Genomic DNA, 22,420 nt, shown 5'->3' on the forward strand with positions numbered 1-22,420 from the left:
TATATAATCAACACTTTATTTTTTATTTTTGTATATCTATTTTAGGCAGGGTCTCACTCCATCCAGGCTAGAGTGCAGTGGAGTGAATTCGGCTCACTACAGCCTCCGCCCTCCAAGTTCAAGTGGTTCTCCTGCCTCAGCCTCCCAAGTAGCTGGGATCATAGGCACCTGCCCCCACACCCAGCTAATTTTTGTATTTTTAGTAGAGGCGGGGTTTTTGCCATGTTGCCCAGGCTGGTCTCGAACTCCTGAGCTCGAGGGATCTGCCCACCTTGGCCTCCCAAGATGTTAGGATTACAGGTGTGAGCCGCTGCACTTTATGTAGATAAGGTGAATGCAGAGTAGCAACTTGAGGAGGTTGCTGTCTGCTTCAGAACAAAAGGAAAGGCAGTTTCATTCATGACTGAGCTTTCGGCTTAATTGTTTTCTTTTGGCAGAGTGAATTGGGGTCCCGAGGATTTATTTTTCCTTCACAGAATCAGGAGAAATTATCAATCATTATTGTATTATGCCATTAAGTTTTTGGGTAGTCGATTATGCAGTAGATAACTGGAGCAAATAATTAAAGACAATCGTGTTCATTTAAGTAGAAATGTGTATTTAGTACCCACTGTAAATCAAAAATAAAATTATAAGCCCCCCAACCATCTAAATGGACCCTTCCTCTCAGCCAAGGGCATTCCAAAATTAACCTGAAACACCAGTTCAGGCCATGATGGGAAGTGGGGTTGGACAGGCCTCATGGTACCCACCTCCCTTTGGAATTCAGGAAAAGCCGAACAACATTAACATCAACACAGACCTTTAGTCTGTTAAGAAACATTTACAATCTATTCTCTCTGAAGTCCGCTACTTGGAGGCTTCATCTGCATGATAAAACCTTGGTCTCCACAACCCCTTTTTGTAACCCAGATATTTCTTTCTATTGATAGTAACTCTTTCAACCAATTGCCAATCAAAAAAGTCTTAAATCTACATAGGGCCTGGAAGCCTCCCCCTCCACCACTTCAAGTTGTCACACCCTTCCAGATGGAACCAACGTAACTCTTACGTGTACTGATTGAGGTCTTATGTCTCCCAAAAATGCATAAAAGCAAGCTGTGTCCCAACCACCTTGGGCATAAGTCATCAGGACCTCCTGAGACTGTCATGGGTGCATTCTTAAGCTCAGCAAAATAAACTTTCTAAACTGATAGAGACCTGTGTCTCAGAGACTTTTGGGTTCACATCAGTATGTGCCAAATACTGTTCTATGCTCTAGGAATATAGAATTGTATAGCATATGGAATATAAAATTACTGCCTTCACAGAGCTTATATTCAAGAGTGGAAGTGTGTGTGTGTGTGTATACGTGTGTGAGCACGTGTGTGCATTTGCGTGTGTGCATGTGTGTGTGTGCACGTGTGTGTGTGTGTGTGTAAGAAACAAACAAGATAGAAGAGAAAGGCCAGGCACTGTGTCTACACCTGTAACTGCTGTGCTTTGGGAGGCCAAGGTAGGAGGATCACTTGAGGCCAGGTGTTCGAGGCCAGCCTGGGCAACATAGCCGGGCTTTACAAAAAAATATTTTTAAATTAGCCAGATGCAGTGGCATGTGCCTGTAGTCCCAGCTACTCAGGAGGCTGAGGCGGGAGGATTGCTTGAGCCCAGGAGCCCAGGAGGCTGTACTGAGCTCTGATCACACCACTGCACTCCAGCCTGGAAAACAGAGCAAGGACCCATCTCCCAAAAAAAAAAAAAATAAAATAAAATAAAAAGCCAAACCTATAAGTTCTGGGTGTCAAGTGCTCCAGAGAAAAATGTTGCAGGAAAAGGGGACAGAGGGTGTCAGGGCAGGTGCAGTTTCAGGCAGGTTGACTGGGAAAAGCGTCACTGAGATGATGCCCTGGAGATGTCACTGTGGGCCTCCCAGATCCTTCTGGGGCCTCAGGGACTCCCTGCTCACTGCTCCACGTGTTGCGTGTTGCGGGAGCCACGGCGTTCCCCTGAGTCCCCACTAAGCGCTGCTTCCTGGGAGTGGCTACATACCACGATGCCCGCTGCTGTGAGGTGGGACAACTCCAGCGGCCACACAGATGTCAGAGCTTAGGGCAGGAGCGCCTCAGTGAGACCTTGGTGGTCAACCCCACTTCCCAATCCCACTTTCTTCTCTCCTCCTCCAGTGTCAACACTCCCAATAACTTCCTGCTTCCTAGGAACTGGACCCAAGACAGATGGGAATGGGGGAAGGAGACTGGCCATGCTTTCCACGCAGGGAGAACAGAGAAGGGCAAGCGTGGAGCAGAGGGCTCGGGGAGCCTGCAGAGGGTCCGGTGGCTCCTCTGCCCCAACCTCCAAGCAAAACCCTGACAGCAGCAGCGGGGTGTGCGCACTCCACGCTCAGCCAGCACCTCTCAGGCCTCATCCCTGCTACCCTGGCGTCCTCTGCAGGAACTGCTCCGTCCCCACAGGGACCAGCTCTGTCCCGCGCCTTCTTCGGGATTTTGGTTCCATGACGTTTCTGTGAGGCCTGTTTGGACCCATCCGGTTAAAAATTGCCACCCACTTTGAACTGTTCTATGCACAGCACTTCAGACAAGAGACACGCAGTTTCTTCCACCCCAGCAACCCAGTCTCCAGCTCTCCAGACCCCAACAGAGTGTCCAACTGTTCCATTCCATTCTGCCCCGAACTACATGGAATTGGTCCAGACCCCACAGGTCAGGGACTCAGCTCACAAGACGGCCCCGCACTTCAGATGCCAATTGCAGGTCGGCGTCTCCAGTGCATCCGACTGACTGGCCATTAATAGAAGGCTCCTACAGCCCCTCCCTCCTCAAGTTTGATAATTTGCTAGAATGGGTCAGAGAACACAGGGAAGTGCTTTACTTACTATTATAAAGACTTCAAGTCAGAAACAGCCACAAGGAAGAGGTGCACAGGACCAGGTAAGGATGGGAGGGGCATGCAGGGGGTCTCAGGACGGGACTAGGCAGCGCCTCTTGGCCTACAGAAATGCCAAATCTGAAAATGATCTTGATCCTTTTGTGTCTGTGTGTGTGTGACAAGGTCTCATTCTGTCACCCAGGCTGGATGCAGTGGTGCAATCGTGGTTCACTGCAGCCTCAACCTCCTGGACTCAAGCAATCCTCCCACCTCAGCCTCCCAAGTAGCTGGGACTACAGGCCCAACTAATTTTGTTTTTCTGTAGAGATGGGGTCTTGCTGTGTTGCCCAGGCAACAATGCATTGTCCAGACCCTCTCCCTGCCAGCTGCTCCTCTCAGCGCCTCCTGGCCTTCACCAACCCAGAAGCTCGCAGAGCTGCATAGTTCAGGGTTTTACGGAGAGCCCACTCGGTAGGCATGATTGCTATTATTGGCCAATGGTGTTGAATGCAATCTCCAGCACCCTCCAACCACCAGAGATGGAGGGCGGAGCTGAAAGTCTCAACCCTCTACTCCCAAGGTTGGTTCCCCTGGCAACTAGTCCCCATCTAGGGGCAACCTAGGACCCTCCAGGAGTCACCTCATTAGCATAAACGCTGGAATGGGTGAAAGAGCCTGTTATGAATAACAAAAGCCGCTATTGCCCTATCACTTGGAATTCCAAGGATTTCAGAAGCCCTGTTTTGGGAACCGAGAGGAAGACCAAATGCATGTTATTGCCCACCTGGGACACCCTCGCCATCCCCTACCCTGTGCGCTTTTCCTGCAGCAACCTCCTCAGGCTCTGCTCAACTCACGGACGTCTGCGGTTTCTCACCTGCCTTCCTCCTCAGGAAACTACGGGCAGGGATTTTTGTCTGCTTTGTTTACAAATTGTCTTCCATACCTAGAATGTCGCCCGGCACACTTAAGGTTTCTTTTTTTTTTTTTTTTTTTTTTTTGAGTCTCGCTCTGCCGCCCAGGCTGGAGTGCAGTGGCTGGATCTCAGCTCACTGCAAGCTCCGCCTCCCGGGTTCACGCCATTCTCCTGCCTCAGCCTCCCGAGTAGCTGGGATAACAGGCGCCCGTCACCGCGCCCGGCTAGTTTTTTGTATTTTTCAGTAGAGATGGAGTTTCACCATGTTAGCCAGGATTGTCTCGATCTCCTGACCTCGTGATCCACCCGTCTTGGCCTCCCAAGTGCTGGGATTACAGGCTTGAGCCACCGCGCCTGGCCACTTAAGGTTTCTTATTTGTTTTCTGTTTTTTGTTTTCTGGTTTTGGTTTGTTTTGTTTTGTTACAAAGTCTCGCTCTGTCACCCAGGCTGGAGTGTGGTGCCATGATCTCAGCTCACTGCAACCTCCGCCTCCCAGGTTCAGGTGTTTCTCCTGCTTCAGCCTCCTGAGTAGCTGGGATTACAGGCGCCCGCCACCACACAGGCTGATTTTTGTATTTTTAGTAGAGACACGGTTTTGCCATGTTGCCCAGGCTGGTCTTGAACTCCTGACCTCAGGTGATCCACTTAAGGGAGGAGACCACCCCTCATATTGTCTTGTGCCCAATTTCTGCCTCCAAAGAAAGAAGAAGTAAAAACTAAAAGGCAGAAATGAAATCCACAGGCAGACAGCCCAGCACCACACCCTGGGCCTAGTAGTTAAGGATCAACCCCTGACCTAATTGGTTATGTTATCTATAGATTACAGACCACGTACCCCGTGCTTGCTCAGGAAATATGATCTCCTTCACTTGAATGCCTTGTCTGTCTCTTTCTTTCTTTCTTTCTTTCTTTCTTTCTTTCTTTCTTTCTTTCTTTCTTTCTTTCTTTCTTTCTTTCTTTCTTTCTCTCTCTCTCTCTTCCTTCCTTCCTTCCTTCCTTCCTTCCTTCCTTCCTTCCTCCTCCCTCCCTCCCTCCCTCTCTCTCTCTTTCTTTTTCTTTCTTTCGTTCTTTCTTACTTGACATGGTCTCACTCTGTTACCCAGGCTGGAGTGCAGTGGTGCAATCATGGCTCACTGCAGTCTCAACCTCCTGAGCTCAAGTGATTCTCCCACCTCAGTCTCCCAAGTAGCTGGGACTAAAGGCGCATGCCACAATGCCTGGCTAATTTTGGTTTTTGTAGAGATGGGTGTCTCACTCTGTTGCCCAGGCTGGTCTCAAACTCCTGAACTCAAGAGATCCTCCTGCCTCAGCCTCCCAAAGTGCTGGAATTACAGGCATGAGCCACTGCATCCGACCTCAAAGACCAGTTCTTTAGGATTCACAATAGTGATGTTATCTATAGGAGTAGTTGTGGAAGTTACAAATTTTGTGACACCCCCCTCCCCCCGCCCCCAGTTATGTGACTCTGGGGCAGTCAGCAACTTCTAGGGAAAGACGCCAAGCAGTGGGAGGTCATCCTTTAACTGTGCCTATTCTTTAGCAAAGTCCAAGCCACTACCATAGTTTTTTTTTTTTTGAGACGGAGTCTCGCTCTGTCGCCCAGGCTGGAGTGCGGTGGCCGGATCTCAGCTCACTGCAAGCTCCGCCTCCCGGGTTCACGCCATTCTCCTGCCTCAGCCTCCCGAGTAGCTGGGACTACAGGCGCCCGCCACCTCGCCCGGCTAGTTTTTTGTATTTTTTTAGTAGAGACGGGGTTTCACCGTGTTAGCCAGGATGGTCTCGATCTCCTGACCTCGTGATCCGCCCGTCTCGGCCTCCCAAAGTGCTGGGATTACAGGCTTGAGCCACCGCGCCCGGCCCACTACCATAATTTTTAACTTTGCCTCATGAATGAGGCTTCAATCTCCGGACAAGAGGGGTGTCAGTTTCCCTTGCCTCCATGTTTCATAAACTAAATCCCTCTCATAGTTATCATGGCCTCTGTGCTAGAATAAGAAAAAAAAAATATTTAGCCTGTGAGGTTAGAAGCAAGATGGAGTCAGTCACGTTAAGCTTCTCTCATTGTTTATAATTCTGCAAAGGCGGTTTTGCTATACAGCGTTCTAACCCATTTAATCTCCTGTCGCCCCTAGGAGGAGGCTTCTGTTCGGCAGCAATTTGGATACAAACCCAGCGAGGTTCCTACCTATTTTAAAATCCTGGCTGAGAGCGGTGGCTCATGCCTGCAATCCCAGCACTTTGGAGTCTGAGGCGGAAGGATCGCTTGAGGACAGGAGTTCGAGGCCAGCCTGGGCAACATGGAGAAACCCCTGTGTCTACAAAAATGTCTTCAGTTAAAAATAAATAAATAAAATTCTGTGATTTCAAAGTATTATATTTTTCTGGACTTATGAAATAATAGGGAAAATTTAAAATTCATCCCCATTGACGGTCCTAAAGAATTGAGAATATCAGTCAACCATAGCACTGTTTCTTCTGCTTGGAAGTTCAAGGCTGGCTTAGAATTCATTGTGTCTTCTCCTTATCCTGGATACAGGATGTAAATTTAAGTGGGTATGAAGCTTTAATGATATCTGAAAATGCAATCGCCTTGTTTATCATTATTGTGGAATATAATAAATTCCTCTTCAAAGGTTTTAGCCTGTAAATTATTTAGTGCAATGAGTTCTGAGATCCTCTCCAAAGAACCAATGTATCCGTATGTTCAGCTCCCCCGTTCTTTGTTCTTCATTTTATGTTTAACTTCCTTGTTCTCTTCGTCTGCTTGCCCCTAGTTTTAATAAACAACCCCCTCCTAGCCTCTATCACCGGCTCTGACCTTAGTCACCCTTGTCCCCTGCTCTGACCTTAGTCACCCCGTCCCCTGCTCTGACCTTAGTCACCCCTGTCCCCTGCTCTGACCTTAGTCACCCCTGTCCCCTGCTCTGACCTTAGTCATCCTTGTCCCCTGCTCTGACCTTAGTCACCCCTGTCCCCTGCTCTGACTTTAGTCACCCCTGTCCCCTGCTCTGACCTTAGTCACCCTTGTCCCCTGCTCTGACCTTAGTCATCCTTGGTGAACTGTTGTGTTCTTAGTCATCCTGAGTCACCTGTTCTGTAACCATCTTTCTCGCCAAACTACTCCCCTGCCACTCCAACTCATTCCCCTGCTCTCTTTAAAATAGCCAATCGGAATTAGCTTAGACTGTGCAGTCCAACCCTAGCCAATAGAGGAATGACACAGCAGAAGGGGCTACCTGTGTCAGGGATAAGAACCCCTTCCCCTCCCTTGTCCAGGTGTACTCTCAGCATTACTCCATCCATGAGACACACCCTTCCATAGTAGTAAATTGCCTTGCTGAGAAAGTGTATGCTCGAGTGCTATTTATTTTGTGGCACTAAAAATTTATTTCTAACCATTATGCAAAGTTTAAGTTTAGAAATAAGCTATCCGAGGCCAGGTGCGGTGGCTCATGCCTGTAATCCCAGCACTTTGGGAGGCCGAGGTGGGTGGATCACGAGGTCAGGAGTTCAAGACCAGTCTGGCCAAGATGGTGAAACCCTGTCTCTACTGAAAATACAAAAATTAGCTGGGCGCAGTGGCAGGCGCCTGTAATCCCAGCTACTCAGGAGGCTGAGGCAGGAGAATTGCTTGAACCCAGGTGGCAGAGGTTGCAGTGAGCAGAGATTACGCCATTGCACTCCAGCCTGGGCAACAGAGTGAGATTCCGTTTCAAAAAAATAAATAAATAAAAGGAAGAAAGAAGCTATCCTTTTTAAAGATGAGGCCGAATACATTATCTGGAAATAGCTTTCAAAATACAATGTCACTTGCTGTATCAGGTTCGTATGCCTGCTGTCAGAAATTGCTGCAAAGTTAGTGGCCTAAAGCAACACAGATTTGCCATCTTGCAGTTGCGGGAGTCAGACGTCAGGTGCGGGCATCCGTGGAGTGAAGGGGGCTGCTTTCTACCAGCTGCCAGGAAGAATCCATTTCCCTGCCTTTCCTGGCCTCCAGAGGTGCCGCATTTCCTAGCTCCTGACCCACCCTCCGTCTTCAGCCCCGGCAGCACGGCACCACTCTGACCCTTCTCCATGAACCTTTTTCTCTGACCACAGTCAGAAACAGGCTCCACTTTTGAGGAGTCAACTGATTATACAGAGTAGAGTTGCACTGTCCAGGATCATCTCCCCATCTGAAAATCTGTACCTTTCATGCAAATGCAGATTCTCTCTCGCCATGGAAGGGGACGCTGACACTTCCCAGCGGCCAGGGCAGGGACCTCCTTGTGGCCATTATTTGCCAACCACAGTTTTCAGAGCATTATTTCATGTATCAGTTTATGTGAATGAGAAGGAAACAGCATGAAACTCTTCACGCACCTTGACTTTTGTTTAACTTGTTTATTTATTTACTTATTTATAGAGGCTGGTCTCGAACTCCTGGGCTTAAGTGATCCTCCCACCTTGGCCTCCCAAAATACTGGGATTACACGCATGAGCCACCACACCCAGGGACTTTCCACGTTAACCAATCAAATATTTTCTATTTATTTTAAATAGAATTTAGAAATGGAAACCACGGTGTGACACCATTTTCCCAACTTCTAGTGAAAACAGAAATAGAAAACACACACCTTCAGTTGGGCGTGGTGACTCACGTCTGTGATTCCAGCTACTCAGGAGTCTCAGGTGGGAGGACCCCTGAGCCCAGGAGTTTCAGAAAGGGATGACTGGGCAACATAGTGAGACCCCATCTCTATTAAAAAAAAACGCCAGGCACTGTGGCTCACACCTGTAATCCCAGCACTTTGGGAGGCCAAGGCGAGAGGATCACTTGCGGTCAGGAGTTCAAGACCAGCCTGGCCAACATGGTGAAACCCCGTCTCTACTAAAAATACAAAAAGATTAGCCGGGCATGGTGATGGGTGCCTGTAATCCCAGCTACTTGGGAGGCTGAGGGAGGAGAATTGCTTGAACCCACGAGGCAGAGGTTGCAGTGAGCCAAAATCGCACCATTGCACTCTAGCCTGGGTGACAGAGCAAGACTACGTCTCAAAAAAAAAAAAAAAAAAAATACACACCTCTTTGACCTAGCAGGTCCCCTTTAGGAATCTAAAGATCCATAAAATAAAAGCCCCAGTGTGCAAATATATATGTTTAAGGATATTAACTGCTGCATTGTTTTCGTGGGAAAGTGAGCTAGAAAAGCCTGAAGGTCTATTGGTAGTAGAAGGTTTAAATGAATAACTTGGGCTTCAGCAGTGCAGTGACTCTTGTGTATGGCAGAGTCATATCAGATGAGCTAGCAGTGCTGCGGCTTCCCCACCTCCACCCAGGTGAAGTCATGTACCAGGCTCCTGAAGCACACTGTGGGGACTCACGGGGGAAAGTGGCCATCCGGCTAACCTTCAACTTGTACCCTGGTTCCGAAGTTCTGAACTATTCTACCAAAGTATATTCTGAATGTATATATAAGCAAATATAATCTATTTACATGTGTATGTAAATACATATATATTTATTTTATTTTGTTTTGTTTTTTTGAAGTGGAGTCTCCCTCTGTCACCCAGGCTGCAGTGCAGTGGCATGATCTCGGCTCACTGCAACCTCCTCCTCCTGGGTTCAAACGATTCTTGTGCCTCAGCCTCCTGAGTAGCTGGGACTACAGGAGCATGCCACAATACCTGGCTAATTTTTGTATTTTTAGTAGAGACAGAGTTTCACCGTGTTGGCCAGGCTGGTCTCGAACTCCTGACCTCAGGTGATCTGCCCACCTAAACCTCCCAAACTGCTGTGATTACAAGTGTGATCCACCGTGCCCAGCCAATATACATATATTTATTTATTTATTTTTATTTTTTTGAGGTGGAGTCTCACTTTGTTGCCCAGGCTGGAGTGCAGTGGCGCAACCTTGGCTCACTGCAACCTCTGCCTCCCATACTCAAGTGATTCTCCTGCCTCAGCCTTGCAAGTAGCTGGGATTACAGGCACCCACCACCACACCTGGCTAATTTTTGTATTTTTAGTACAGATGGGGTTTCACCATGTTGGCCAGGCTGGTCTCAAACTCCTGACCTCAAGGGATCCACCTGCCTAGGCCTCCCAAAGTGCTGGGATTATAGGCGTGAGCCACCGAGTGCCTGGCCACTATATACATATTTCTAAAACCTGTGCTGTGGGTTGAATTGTGTCCTCTCAAAGATGTGTTGAAGTTCTTCTCCCCTCTACCTGTGAATGTGGCTTATTTTGGAAATAGGGTCTTTATAGAGGTAATAGAGTTCAGATGAGGTAATCAGGGTGGACCCCAATCTGGTGTATGGAGTCCTTCTAAGGAAAGACAGAGCCAGAGATACACAGAGCCAGAGACAACTCACACTCACAGGAGACAGGGAGACACTCAGGGAGAAGACTGCCATGTGACTGCAGTGATGTGTCCACAAGCTGAGGAGAACCAAGGGTTGCCCGCAATGCCAGAGGCTAAGAGAAAGGTATGGGACAGAGTCTCCCCTCAAGATGCCAGAGGGCCACAGCCCTCCCACACCTCAATTTCAGGCTTCTATCCTCCTGAACTGTGAAAGAATAAATTTCTGTTATTTTAAGGCACCAGTGTGTGGTATTTTGCTATGGCAGCCCCGGGAAGCTGATGGTACCCTATAATTATCTTATGAATAGCACAGTTATGTTGCACTGGGTGTTGGTATATCTTAGAAGAGTCAACTTATTAAAAGCAAGCATTCGAAATGGTCCACAATTTTTGAAACCCTAAATATAATACTGAAAATTGAACTATATAGTGGAAAATGTAATAGGTATATTTTGGAACTCTATGTCTGTGAAGTGTCCCAGGCATCTCTCAACCTTTGAGAAGTTCCAAAATATTCTTACGTTTTCTTACGTTTTTTTCTGTCCTCCTTAATTAGACTAGATTCTCCTAAAGTGACAGGTAACACCGAATGAAAGACATTACTGGCTGGGCGCCATGGCTCATGCCTGTAACTCCAGCACTTTGGGAGGCTGAGGAGGTTGAATCCCTTGAGGTCAGGAGTTCGAGATCAGCCTGGCCAACATGGTGAAACCCCATCTCTACTAAAAATACAAAAATTAGCCAAGCATGGTGGCAGATACCTGTAATCCCAGCTACTGAGGAGGTTGAGGCAAGAAAATCCCTTGAACCCAGGAGAGGGAGGTTGCAGTGAACCAAGATTGTGCCACTGCACTCCAGCCTGGGTGACAAAGTGAGACTCCATCTCAAAATAAAAAATAAAAAATAAAAAGACGTTACCGTTGTCCCTAACAGGAGCGGTTGTCTTATTCTGTTTAGGCTGTTATAACAGAATATCATAGACGGAGTGGCTTATCAACAACAGAAACTCCTTTCTCGTACTTCTGGAGGCTGGGAAGTCCAAGATCAAGGCACCAGCACATAGGCTGTCTGCAGAGGACCCACTGTCTGGTTCAAAGATGCTGCCTTCTGGTTCATAGACTTTTCACTGTTATAGTCTCCACTGGATTTGATAAATTGAAAACAGTGAATTATAGATTATATCATTCATAGATGTATTGTTAAATATACTTTAAAAGAAAAGATTACCAAAAACAGTGATATGTGGAAATAGTCAAAGAACCCAGAAAAATACACCCAATAAATGAATTAATAATAAAGTTTATTTAACAACAACATATACAGAAATAAAAGTACTAGCAATGAAAACACACAAAGTTGTAAATTATATTGTCCCATGCACAAAATTAAGAATTTTTTTTTTTTTTTTTTTTTTTTTTTTTTTTAGACAGAATCTTGCTCTGTCGCCCAGGCTGGAGTGCAGTGGTGCGATCTTGGCTCACTGCAACCTCTGCCTCCCGGGTTCAAGCGATTCCCCTGCCTCAGCCTCCCGAGTAGCTGGGATTACAGCCGTGCGCCATCTTGCCCAGCTAATTTTTGTAGTTTTAGTAGAGATGGGGTTTCACTGTGTTGGCCAAGATGGTCTTGATCTCTTGACCTTGTGATCTGCCCACTGCAGCCTCCCAAAGTGCTGGGATTACAGGCGTGAGCCACTGCGCCCAGTCAAAATTAAGAATTTTTAATATTCATTCATTGACAGGGTTTTGCCATGTTGCCCAGGCTGGTCTTGAACTCAGGTGGTAGAAGGGATGAGGGAGTTCCCTGGGGTCCCTTTGTCAAAGGCACTAATCCTATTCATGAAGGCTCCACCCTCCTGACCTAATCACCTTTCAAAGGTCCTACCTCCTAGTACCATCACCTTCAGGGTTAGGATCAGAACAGATGAGTTTTGGGGGAGGAAACATTCAGACCACAGCAGAGGCTCCTTGCCCTCACCCTCACCCAAGCTTCCACAACAAAGCCAGCATGTTCGCCCCTCTGCACCTGGCTGAGCCCTCCTCGCCCTCCTCTTCCTCTCCTGTGTGCACCTGCCTCAGCCAGCTGGGTTCCTTGCTGTCCTTGGACAGCTCCAGGCAGTCTCTCGCCTTGGGGCCTTTGCACTCGCCCCTCCCTCTTGCTGGAATTCTCTTCCTCCGAATATCTGCATGGCTCCTTCCCTCGCCTTCTGCGGGTCTCTGCTCAAACATTACCGTCTTAGGGAAGGTCTCTTGGCCACCCGACCTGCACAACCACCTCCTTCCTTTGACCTTCTGTATGTTTTTCGTTTGATTGATTGTTTTCAGGCGGAGTCTCCCTCTGTTGCCCAGGCTGGAGTGCAGTGGTGCAATCTCAGCTCACTGCAACCTCTGTCTCCTGGGTTCAAGCGATTCTCCTGCCTCAGCCTCCCGAGTAGCTGGGATTACAGGTGCTCGCCACCACGCCTAGCTAGTTTTTGTATTTTTAGTAGAAACGGGGTTTCACCATGTTGGCCAGGCTGGTCTTGAACTCCTGACCTCAGGTTATCCACCCGCCTCGGCCTCCCAAAGTGCTGGGATTACAGGCATGAGCCACTGTGCCCGGCCTGTATGTTCTTTTTTATACAGAGTCTCACTCTCTGTCACCCAGGCTAGAGTGCAGTGGCGTGATCTCAGCTCACTGCAACCTCCACCTTGCAGGCTCAAGCAGCTCTCCTGTCTCAGCCTCCTGAGTAGTTGGGACTACAGGTACGCACCACCACGCCCAGCTAATTTTTGCATATATTGTAAAGATAGGGTTTCACCAGCCCAGGCTGGTCATTAACTCCTGGCCTTAAGTGATCCACCCACCTCAGCCTCCCAAAGTGCTGGGATTACAGTTGTGAGACTGGCCTGTATTTTCTTTAACTGCTTTACTTTTTACCTTAGTAATTATCACTACTTCATAGATGTTACTTAATTCTCAGGTTCATTTTTTTGTCTGTTTTACTCAATGTCCCAGTCCCTGGAGAGTGCCTGGTACACAGCAGATGCTCAATAAATATTAGGTGGGTGAACTAATACATCTGCACGTTTCATCCCTCTGTCTTAGACTCAGTAGAGTTTCGTAACTCAAACAACTCAGGGCTCAGGCAGATAAGCAAACATGCAGCACAGGCTGAGCATCAGATCACAAGGCGCAAATGGTTTGAGGCCTGCGCCTGTCTGAGATTTAACAGGGAATGGTGGGCTGGGGGCAATGGCAGCTGGCAGCATTTGCCCCGTCTATAGGGGGCAGTGGCTATGTACCTCCAGAAGTCTGTAGCCACACAAGAAATGAGGCTCGATGCCTCCCAATCTTATTATGATTTTCAAAGGAATTCAGATACCTGGATTTTATGTGAAATATCCTTTTCTTTCATATTAGTTATCTATTACTGTGTAACAAAGTGCTCTAAACGTTAATGGCTTGAACAACAATCAACCCTTTTTATCTCACAGTTTCTGTGTGACTTCACTGGATCCAGGTCTCGTGAAATTTGCAGGTAAGGTGTCAGCTAAGGCTATAGAGTCACCTGAAGGCTTGACCAGTGCTGGAAGATTTGATTTCAGGATGGCGCGCTCATGTGGCTGGCAGGTTTTCTGGTTTGTTTTGCTTTGCTTTGCCGTTTTGAGACCAGGTCTCTCTGTGTTGCTCAGGCTGGAGGGCAGTGGCAGGATCACAGCTCACCATAGCCTTGATGTCCTGGGCCTGAGCAATACTCTGGCCTCAGCCTCCTGAGTAGCTGGAACTATAGACATAGGCCATCATGCCCAGCTAAATATTTTTATTTTTATTTTTTGTAGAGACAGGGTCTCACTATGTTGTCCTGGCTGGACTCAAACTCCTGGGTTCAAGTAATTCTCCTGCTTTGGCCTCCCAAAGTGCTGGGATTACAGGGATGAGCCACCACAATGGCTGGCTGGCATGTTTATAGAGGCTCTTCGCAGGGGACTTCAGATTTTTGTCACAAGAACCTGTCCATAGGACTGTGTTTGTCCTTATAATACGGTGACTGGGCCCCACAGAGTCAGTGATTCTGGCCACAGAGCTTCTGTGACCTAGTTTCCAAAGTAACACACTGTCCATTATGACATATTCCGCTTGTTATAACTAAGTTGCTAAGTCCAGCCCACACTCAAGGAGACATTAATTAGAATCAACCTTTTCCATGGAGGGGGATCAAAGAATTTCTAGACGTAAAATCATCTAATCTTAAAATGCTGTCAATGAGTTCAGATAGAAAGCATGTTCTGATTCACCCCAGCACAGGTGAGACGACACCCTTGAAGGTTCTGTTTCATATAGGCCACCAAAGAGTACACTCAGCACTATTCTCATCTTTATTTTTTATTTTTTAAATATTTATTTAAAGTTTTTTTTTAATTTTTTTAATTAAAAAAAAAATTATAGGCTGGGCACGGTGACTCATGCCTGTAATCCCAGCACTTTGGGAGGCCGAGGTAGAGGGATCACCTGTGGTCAGGAGTTCGAGACCAGCCTGGCCAACATGGTGAAACCACGTATCTACTAAAAATACAAAAATTAGCCAGGTATAGTGGCACATACCTGTAGTCCTAGCTATTCCGGAGGCTGAGGCAGGAGAATCACTAGAACCTAGGAGGTGGAGGTTGCAGTGAGCTGAGATTGTGCCACTATACACCAGCCTGGGTGACACAATGAGACTCTGTCTAAAAAAAATAAAATAAAATAAAAATTTTAAAGATTATAAACAATTCAGTTTAAAATTTTTATTAAAAATTTAAGGGCCAGGCACGGTGTCTCACGCCTGTAATCCCGGCATTTTTGGAGGCCCAGGCAAGAGGATCATGAGGTCAGGAGATCAAGACCATCCTGGCTAACACGGTGAAACCCTGTCTCTACTAAAAATACAAAAAATTAGCCGGGCGTGGTAACGGGCACCTGTAGTCCCAGCTACTCAGGAGGCTGAGGCAGGAGAATGGCATGAACCTGGAAGGCAGAGCTTGCAGTAAGCCAAGATGGTGCTACTGCACTCCAGCCTGGGCAACAGGGCGAGACTCCATCTCAAAAAACAGACAACAACAACAACAACAAAAACTTAAAAAATTATAGAGATGGGATCTCACTATGTTGCCCAAGTTGGCTTTGAACCCCTGGATTCAAGTGATCCTCCCACCTTAGCTTCCCAAAGTGCTGGGATTACAGGCATAAGTCACTGCATCCAGGCTTTATTTTATTTTATTTATTTATTTATTTTTGAAATGGAGTTTCACACTCTCACCCAGGCTGGAGTGCAGTGGTGCCATGCACTAATAAAAAAAAAATTATTTTTGAATTAGGGTCATGCTCTGTCACCCAGGCTGGAGCGCAGTGTATGGGTCATGCTCTGTCACCCAGGCTGGAGCGCAGTGTATGGGTCATGCTCTGTCACCCAGGCTGGAGTGCAGTGTATGGGTCATGCTCTGTCACCCAGGCTGGAGTGCAGTGTATGCACAGATTAGTCTTTGCCATGAAGTACCATTATTAACATTCAATAGGCCTGCACATTTATTATTATTTATTTGTTTATTTTTATTTATTTATTTATTTTGATAGAGTCTTGCTCTGTCGCCCAGGCTGGAGTGCAGTGGCTCGATCTCAGCTCACTGCAATCTCCGCCTCCCAGGTACCTCCTAGGTTCAAGCAATTCTTCTGCCTCAGCCTCCCGAGTAACTGGGATTACAGGCACCTGCCACCAAGCCCGGCTAATTTTTTGTATTTTTGGTAGAGATGGGGTTTCACCATTTTGGCCAGGCTGGTCTCGAACCCCTGACCTCAGGTGATCCACTTGCCTTAGCCTCCCAAAGTGCTGGGATTACAAGCCTAAGCCACTAGGCCTGGCCTATTATTCTTATTAGAATATAATGCTGCTGTGTCTCATTCCTCTTTCTGTATTCAGAAGGGGTCAAGAGTCATTCATTCACCCAGGAGGCAAACACCTGTGATCCAAGCTACTCAGGAAGCTAAGACAAGAGGTTCATTTGAGCCCAGGAATTTGAGGCGGCCGTGAGCTATGATCATGCCACTGTACTCCAGCCCGGGCAACAGAGCAAGACTGCGTCTCTAAAAAACAAAACAAACCAAAAAAAGACTAATTCATTCAATATTTCAATAAATATTGTTTAAGCATACATTATGTGACAGGTGCTGCACTAGATACTTCGAATGTCATGACATGGTATGCCACTTATTTTAGTGAAGGAAAGAAAGACTGAAAAACGAGCATGTAAATAATTAAGCGATATGTTCTCAATAAGTGCTCTGAAGTAAAGAAAATGGGTGCTGAGGTGGAGAAAGCCTGGGGGTGGTTAGGGGCCTGAAAGGTGAGAAGGAGCCAGCCAGGCTAAGATGGGTGGGGAAGAGCATTTTATTTACTTGTTTATTTGAGACAGGGTCTTGCTGTGTTGCCCAGGCTGGAGGGCAGTGGCACGATCATGGATCACTGTAGCCTCCACCTGCCAGGCTGAAGTGATCCTCCTGCCTCAGCATCCCAAGTAGCTGGGATTACAGGCGTGTGCCATTACACCTGGCTAATTTTTGTATTTTTAGTAGAGATGAGGTTTCATCATATTGGCCAGGCTGGTCTTGAACTCCTAACCTCAAGTGATTTGCCTGCCTCAGCCTCCCAAAGTGCTGACATTACAGGCATGAGCCACCGCGCCCAGCCAAGGGAGGATAATTTTAAACAGCGGGACCAGTAAGTGCAAAGGCCCTGTGGCAGGAACAAATTTGACTGGGGTAAGATACAGAAAGTCCTGTGAGGCTATAGGGGGAGAGGCAGGAGACGAGGTAGGCGAGGTAGGCATGAGCTAGAGCCCATAGTACCTCCCAGACTACAGATTTCATGGATCTAAGTGAGACAGATAGAAAACCACTGCAGGGTTTTATGAGTGGAGGAGGATGATCTGATATATACAAAGTTTTTTTAGTAGAGACGGAGTTTCACTATGTTGGCCAGGCTGGTCTTGAACTCCTGGCCTTGTGATCCACCTGCTTTGACCTCCCAAAGTGCTGGAATTACAGGTGTGAGCCACCACGCCCAGCCCCTGACATGGTTTTAAAAGATCACTCTGGGCCACGTGCAGTGGCTCATGCCTGTTATCTCAATACTTTGAGAAGTTAAGGCAGGAAAATTATTTGGGGCCAGAAGTTTGAGAAAAGCCTGGGCAATGTAGCAAGACCCCATCTCTACAAAAAAGAAAAAAAAATTGCTGGGTGTGGTGGTGCGTGCCTGTATTTCCAGCTACTCAGAGGGCTGAGGTGGGAGGATCACTTGACACCAGGAGCTCAAGGTTGCAGTGAGTCATGATCTCGCCACTGCACTCCAACCCTGGTGACAGAGAAATACCCTGTCACTGCCAAACAAACAAAATCCACCCTGTGCCTCCTGATCAGAGGCACTAAGAAGGACACATCACTTTTGTGGCTTTTCTACTCAAACGGCATCGCCTGTATCTAAGCATGAGGAATTATCAGAGAAATTCAAACGAAAGGACAGCCTACAAAATAACCGGCCTCTAAAATACTCTGCAAGGCCAGGCACAGCAGCTCACACCTATAATCCCAGCACTTTAGGGGGCCCAGGTGGGTGGATCCCCTGAGGTCAGGAGTTTGAGACCAGCCTGGCCAACATGGTGAAAACCCGTCTCTACAACAACCACAAAAATTAGCCAGGTGTGGTAGCAGGCACCTGTAATCCCAGCTACTCAGGAGGCTGAGGCAGAAGAATCAGTGAACCTGGGAGGCAGAGGTTGCAGTGAGCTGGGATCACGCCACTGCACTCCAGCCTGGCGACAGAGCAAGACTCTGTCTTGGGGAAAAAAAAAATACTCAGCCAGACGCAGTGGCTCATGCCTGAATCCCAGCACTTTGGGAGGCCGAGGAGGGCAGATCATGAGGTCAAGAGATCGAGACAATCCTGACCAACGTGGTACATGGTGAAACCCCATCTCTACTAAAAATACAAACATTAGGTGGGCATGGGGGCGTGCGCCTGTAGTCCCAGCTACTCAGGAGGCTGAAGCAGGAGAATTGCCAAAACTCGGGAGGTGGAGATTGCAGTGAGCCAAGATCACGCCACTGCACTCCAGCCTGGCAACAGAGCAAGACTCCATCTCAAAAAAAAAACTCTGCAAAAGTGTCAAGGTCATGAAAGATAACGAAAAACTGAAGGACTTGCAGATGGAAAGAGACTAAGGAGGCTGACAAGCGAACATTCCATGCAGTCATGGACTGGATCCTAAACCAGACAAATGGCATCAGTGAGACAACTAACAGTTGAGGGTCGAGATGAGATAATCAAATTACAGCAATGTTAACTGCCTGATTTCGATAAGTGTACAGTGGTTATGTAACAGAGTGTCCTTGGTTTTAAGAAATACGTCGAAGGGCGTCTTGTTTGCTACTTACCTCAAACGTTTCAGAGAAAAAAAGTCATATATATACACACACCGAAATATATCTTTATAAAATCACATACAGGTATATAGGTGAGATCAGCTGGGGCAACATAGTGAGACCCCATTGCTACAATAAAATTAAAAAAAAAAAATTAGCTGGGCCTGGTGGCACATGCCTATAGTCCCAGCTAGTTAGCAGGCTGAGGTGGGAGGATCACTTGAGGCCAGGAGTTCCAGGCTGCAGTGAGCTATGATTGGGCCACTACACTCCAGCCTGTGTGACAGAGACCCTGTCTCTAAAAAACACTAGAGACTAAGGAGGCCTGAGAAACAAGCTAAAAGCGTTACATGTAATCCTGGACTGGATTCTTGTATGGGAAAAACGCCAAAAGGTAGAAACACTGATGTTCTCATCACCCAGAATTGTACAAATGGTTAATATATTCTCACCTTGCTTTGATTACCCTTTTTAAAAAAAATTTTCTTTCTTGTTTTTTTTAGAGACATGGGTTTCGCCATGTTGCCCGGGCTGGTCCTAAACTCCTGGCTCAAGTGATCCATCTGCCTCGGCCTCCCAAAGTGCTGGGATTACAGGCGTGAGTCACCGCACCCAGCCTGATTACCATTTTTAAAAAAGAAATGGAACATTGCAGGTAAGGTTAAAGTCTTCTGTGACCTCTCTCCCCAGTTCCATCACACTCCTATGTATGGAGAGAGAGAAAGGGAGGAGAGGGAATGACAGAGACAAATGAAAAAGCAAGTAATGTTAAGATTTAGGGAAAACAGAGGGAAGGGTACGTTGAAATTCCTTGTACTATTTTTGCAACTTTTTGGTAGGTCTGCATATAGTTGGTAAGTCTGCGTATTTGGCTGCAATTTTTTAAACTACAGTTTAAGCACAGGTTTGCAGTTCATGTTGGATGGCAAAGACAAGTTTAAGTATCTCTACAAACTGCAAAGCCATTGATAATCAGAGGAGTTTTTAGCAGAGAAAACAATACCTAAAACAATTTCAGGCCAGGCGCGGTGGCTCACGCCTGTAATCCCAGCACTTTGGGAGGCCGAGACAGGTGGATCACGAGGTCAGGAGATCCAGACCATCCTGGCTAACACGGTGAAACCCTGTCTCTACTAAAAGTACAAAAAATTGGCCAGGCGCGGTGGCTCAAGCCTGTAATCCCAGCACTTTGGGAGGCCAAGACGGGTGGATCACAAGGTCAGGAGATCCAGACCATCCTGGCTAACACGGTGAAACCCCGTCTCTACTAAAGAATACAAAAAACTAGCCGGGCAAGGTGGCGGGCGCCTGTAGTCCCAGCTACTCAGGAGGCTGAGGCAGGAGAATGGCGTGAACCCAGGAGGCGGAGCTTGCAGTGAGATGAGATTGCGCCACTGCACTCCAGCCTGGGCAACTCCGTCTCAAAAAAAAAAAAAAAAAAAAAAAGAAAAAGAAAAAAAAGAAGCAAAACACAACAATTTCCGTATATTTTCCTGTTTTCACTCTGCTCCTAAGGTGGTCTTTGTTTCTGAGATGGGTCTCACTATGTTGCCAAGGCTGGAGTGCAGTAGCTATTCACAAGTGGGATCATAGCTCACTACAGCCTTCTGACCTCAAGCAATCCTCCCCTCTCAGCCTCCATAGTCGCTGGGACAACAGGTGCGTGCCACCACATCCGGCAAGATGATCTTTAGAAAGTTCCCAGCTTGGGCTGGCTAATAACACTCACAGCTGAGATACCATGCCAGAGCCCCATTGAAAAGGCCAGGTGCTAGAACAACTAATACTCTCGGTTTGACATATTTCCACTTGGTATTTTTGTAGGGGAAAAAAATGCCAAAAGGTATAAACACGGGTGTTCCAATGCCCAGAACTGTATAGTAGTTAATATATTGTCACCTTTGCTTTACCTTTTTTCTTTAAATTTTTCTAATTAATTAAAAAAAATTGTCATCCTTGGCTGGGTGCGGTGGCTCACGCCTGTAATCTTAGCACTTTGGGAGGCTGAGGCGGGCAGATCACCTGAGGTCAGGAGTTCGAGACAGGCCTAGCAAACATGGCGAAACCCCATCTCTACTAAAAATACAAAAATTGGCCGGGCGTGGTGTCGTGGGCGTGTAAACCCGGCTACTCAGGAGGCTGAGGCAGGAGAATCGCTTGAACCCGGGACACAGAGCTTGCAGTGAAATGAGATCACGGCACTGTACTCCAGCCTGGGCAACAAGAGTGAGACTGTCTCAAAAAAAAAAAAAAAAAAAAAAAAAAAAGTAAAAGAAAAAATTGTCATCTTTGCGCAGGTGGCATGCTAATCTTCTCTGTATCATTCCAATTTTGGTATACGTGCTACCAAAGTGACCACTCGATTACCTATTCCAATATAATGAAACCCCGTCTCTACTAAAAATAAAAAAATAAAAATAAAAAAAATTAGCCGGCTGTGGTGGCGCATGCCTGTAATCCCAGCTACTCAACTAGCTGAGGCAGGAGAATCGCTTGAACCTGGGAGGCGGAAGTTGCAGTGAGCCGAGATCACACCACTGCACTCCAGCCTGAGCGACAGAGTGAGGCTCTGTCTCAAAAAAAAAAAAAAGAAAGAAAGAAAGAAAGAAAAATAAAAAACAAAAGAAATAGAATATTGCAAGTAAAGTTAAAGTCTTCTTTGACTCCTCTTCTCAGTTCCATCACACTCCTTTCTACCCTTTCTTGAAGCAGTAACCATCAGGATATGGTATGTATATCCTTGCAATTAAAAAAAATACATATATCCAATAGCCAATATGCTTTTATGTTTTTGTAAAAAACTTACATAAATGACATTATACTATATATATAATCCCTCTAGATAAAGTTACATATAGTGTTAGGCTTTATGTAATAATTTTGAAAACAGGGTCTTACTCTGTCTCCTAGGCTGGGAACTCCTGGGTTTAAGGAATCCTCCTACCTCGGGCTCCCAAAGTGCTGGGATTACAGGTGGCCTAGACTTTATAAAGCGATTATCACCTCTTTCTTCTTTTCTCAACATTATCCTTTTGACGTCTATCTAAACCTGTGGAAACAGACGACCGTCAATCCTTTTAAATGTTATACAGCATTAAATGTTGTGCACATGTGTGAGGCGTGAGTTTAACTCTCCCTAGAAATGGAAATCCAGGGTCACAAGCAATGGGCATTCCCGTTTTACTGTTAGATTCTGCTCTCCCGCGAGAGGTGCTTGGCGTTCCCCTGAGGGTTCTGGGGGAGCTCGGACTTGCGTTCCCAGCAGGCCGGTTCTCCCCCGCGTTGTGACCAATTTGCGTCACTGGGGTTCCCAGCGGACTCAAGTGTGCCCAGGACTGCAGGGAGGACTCCTCGGTTACCGGGACTCTTTCACCATGCTGGACTCTTCTAAGGCGCTTGACTGCGCTGATTTGAGCCTTTTTCCGTCTGCATGTCGGCAGGGGCGCCCAGGAAGTCGGGGTCGCTCTAGCTCAACCTTGTTTGGAGTCTTACAGCTTCAGGCCAACACGGGGCTGGGAAGCTGAGCACTTATTCCGTCCGCGTTCGTAACTAGGGCTGGAAGACGCGCCCAGACTGCAAACAAAATTTTATCATTTTGTTTGTAGGACGCAGCGGCCAAGGCTGCCAACCTATGAAACGCTTTGAGAAGCTGGGCGCTTTGGGAGGCCGAGGCGGGTGGATCCCCTGAAGCCAACCTGGGAGACATAGTAAGATCCTGTCCCTAAAAATTAAAAAAAAAAAAAAAGAAAAAAAAAAATTACCCCGGATGTGGTGCGCGCCTGTAGTCCCAGCTAATTGGGAGGCTGAGGCGGGAGGATCGTTCGAGCCTGGGAGTTCGAGACCAGCCTGGGCAACATAGCGA

General features: G+C 47.0%; 1 protein-coding gene and 1 non-coding gene across 2 annotated transcripts in view; one reads left to right on the forward strand and one right to left on the reverse strand.

Annotated features, from left to right (window-relative positions):
- RAN (RAN, member RAS oncogene family) overlaps positions 1–22,420 on the forward strand; it is a 288,165-nt gene that overhangs the window by 260,507 nt on the left and 5,238 nt on the right. The window lies entirely within an intron of this gene.
- LOC126931832 (U6 spliceosomal RNA) lies at positions 20,811–20,917 on the reverse strand. Its single transcript, XR_007717946.1, has one exon. It is a non-coding gene; the product is annotated as a U6 spliceosomal RNA (small nuclear RNA).

This window comes from Macaca thibetana, chromosome 11 (assembly GCF_024542745.1).
Source record: "Macaca thibetana thibetana isolate TM-01 chromosome 11, ASM2454274v1, whole genome shotgun sequence".
NCBI lineage: Eukaryota > Metazoa > Chordata > Mammalia > Primates > Cercopithecidae > Macaca > Macaca thibetana.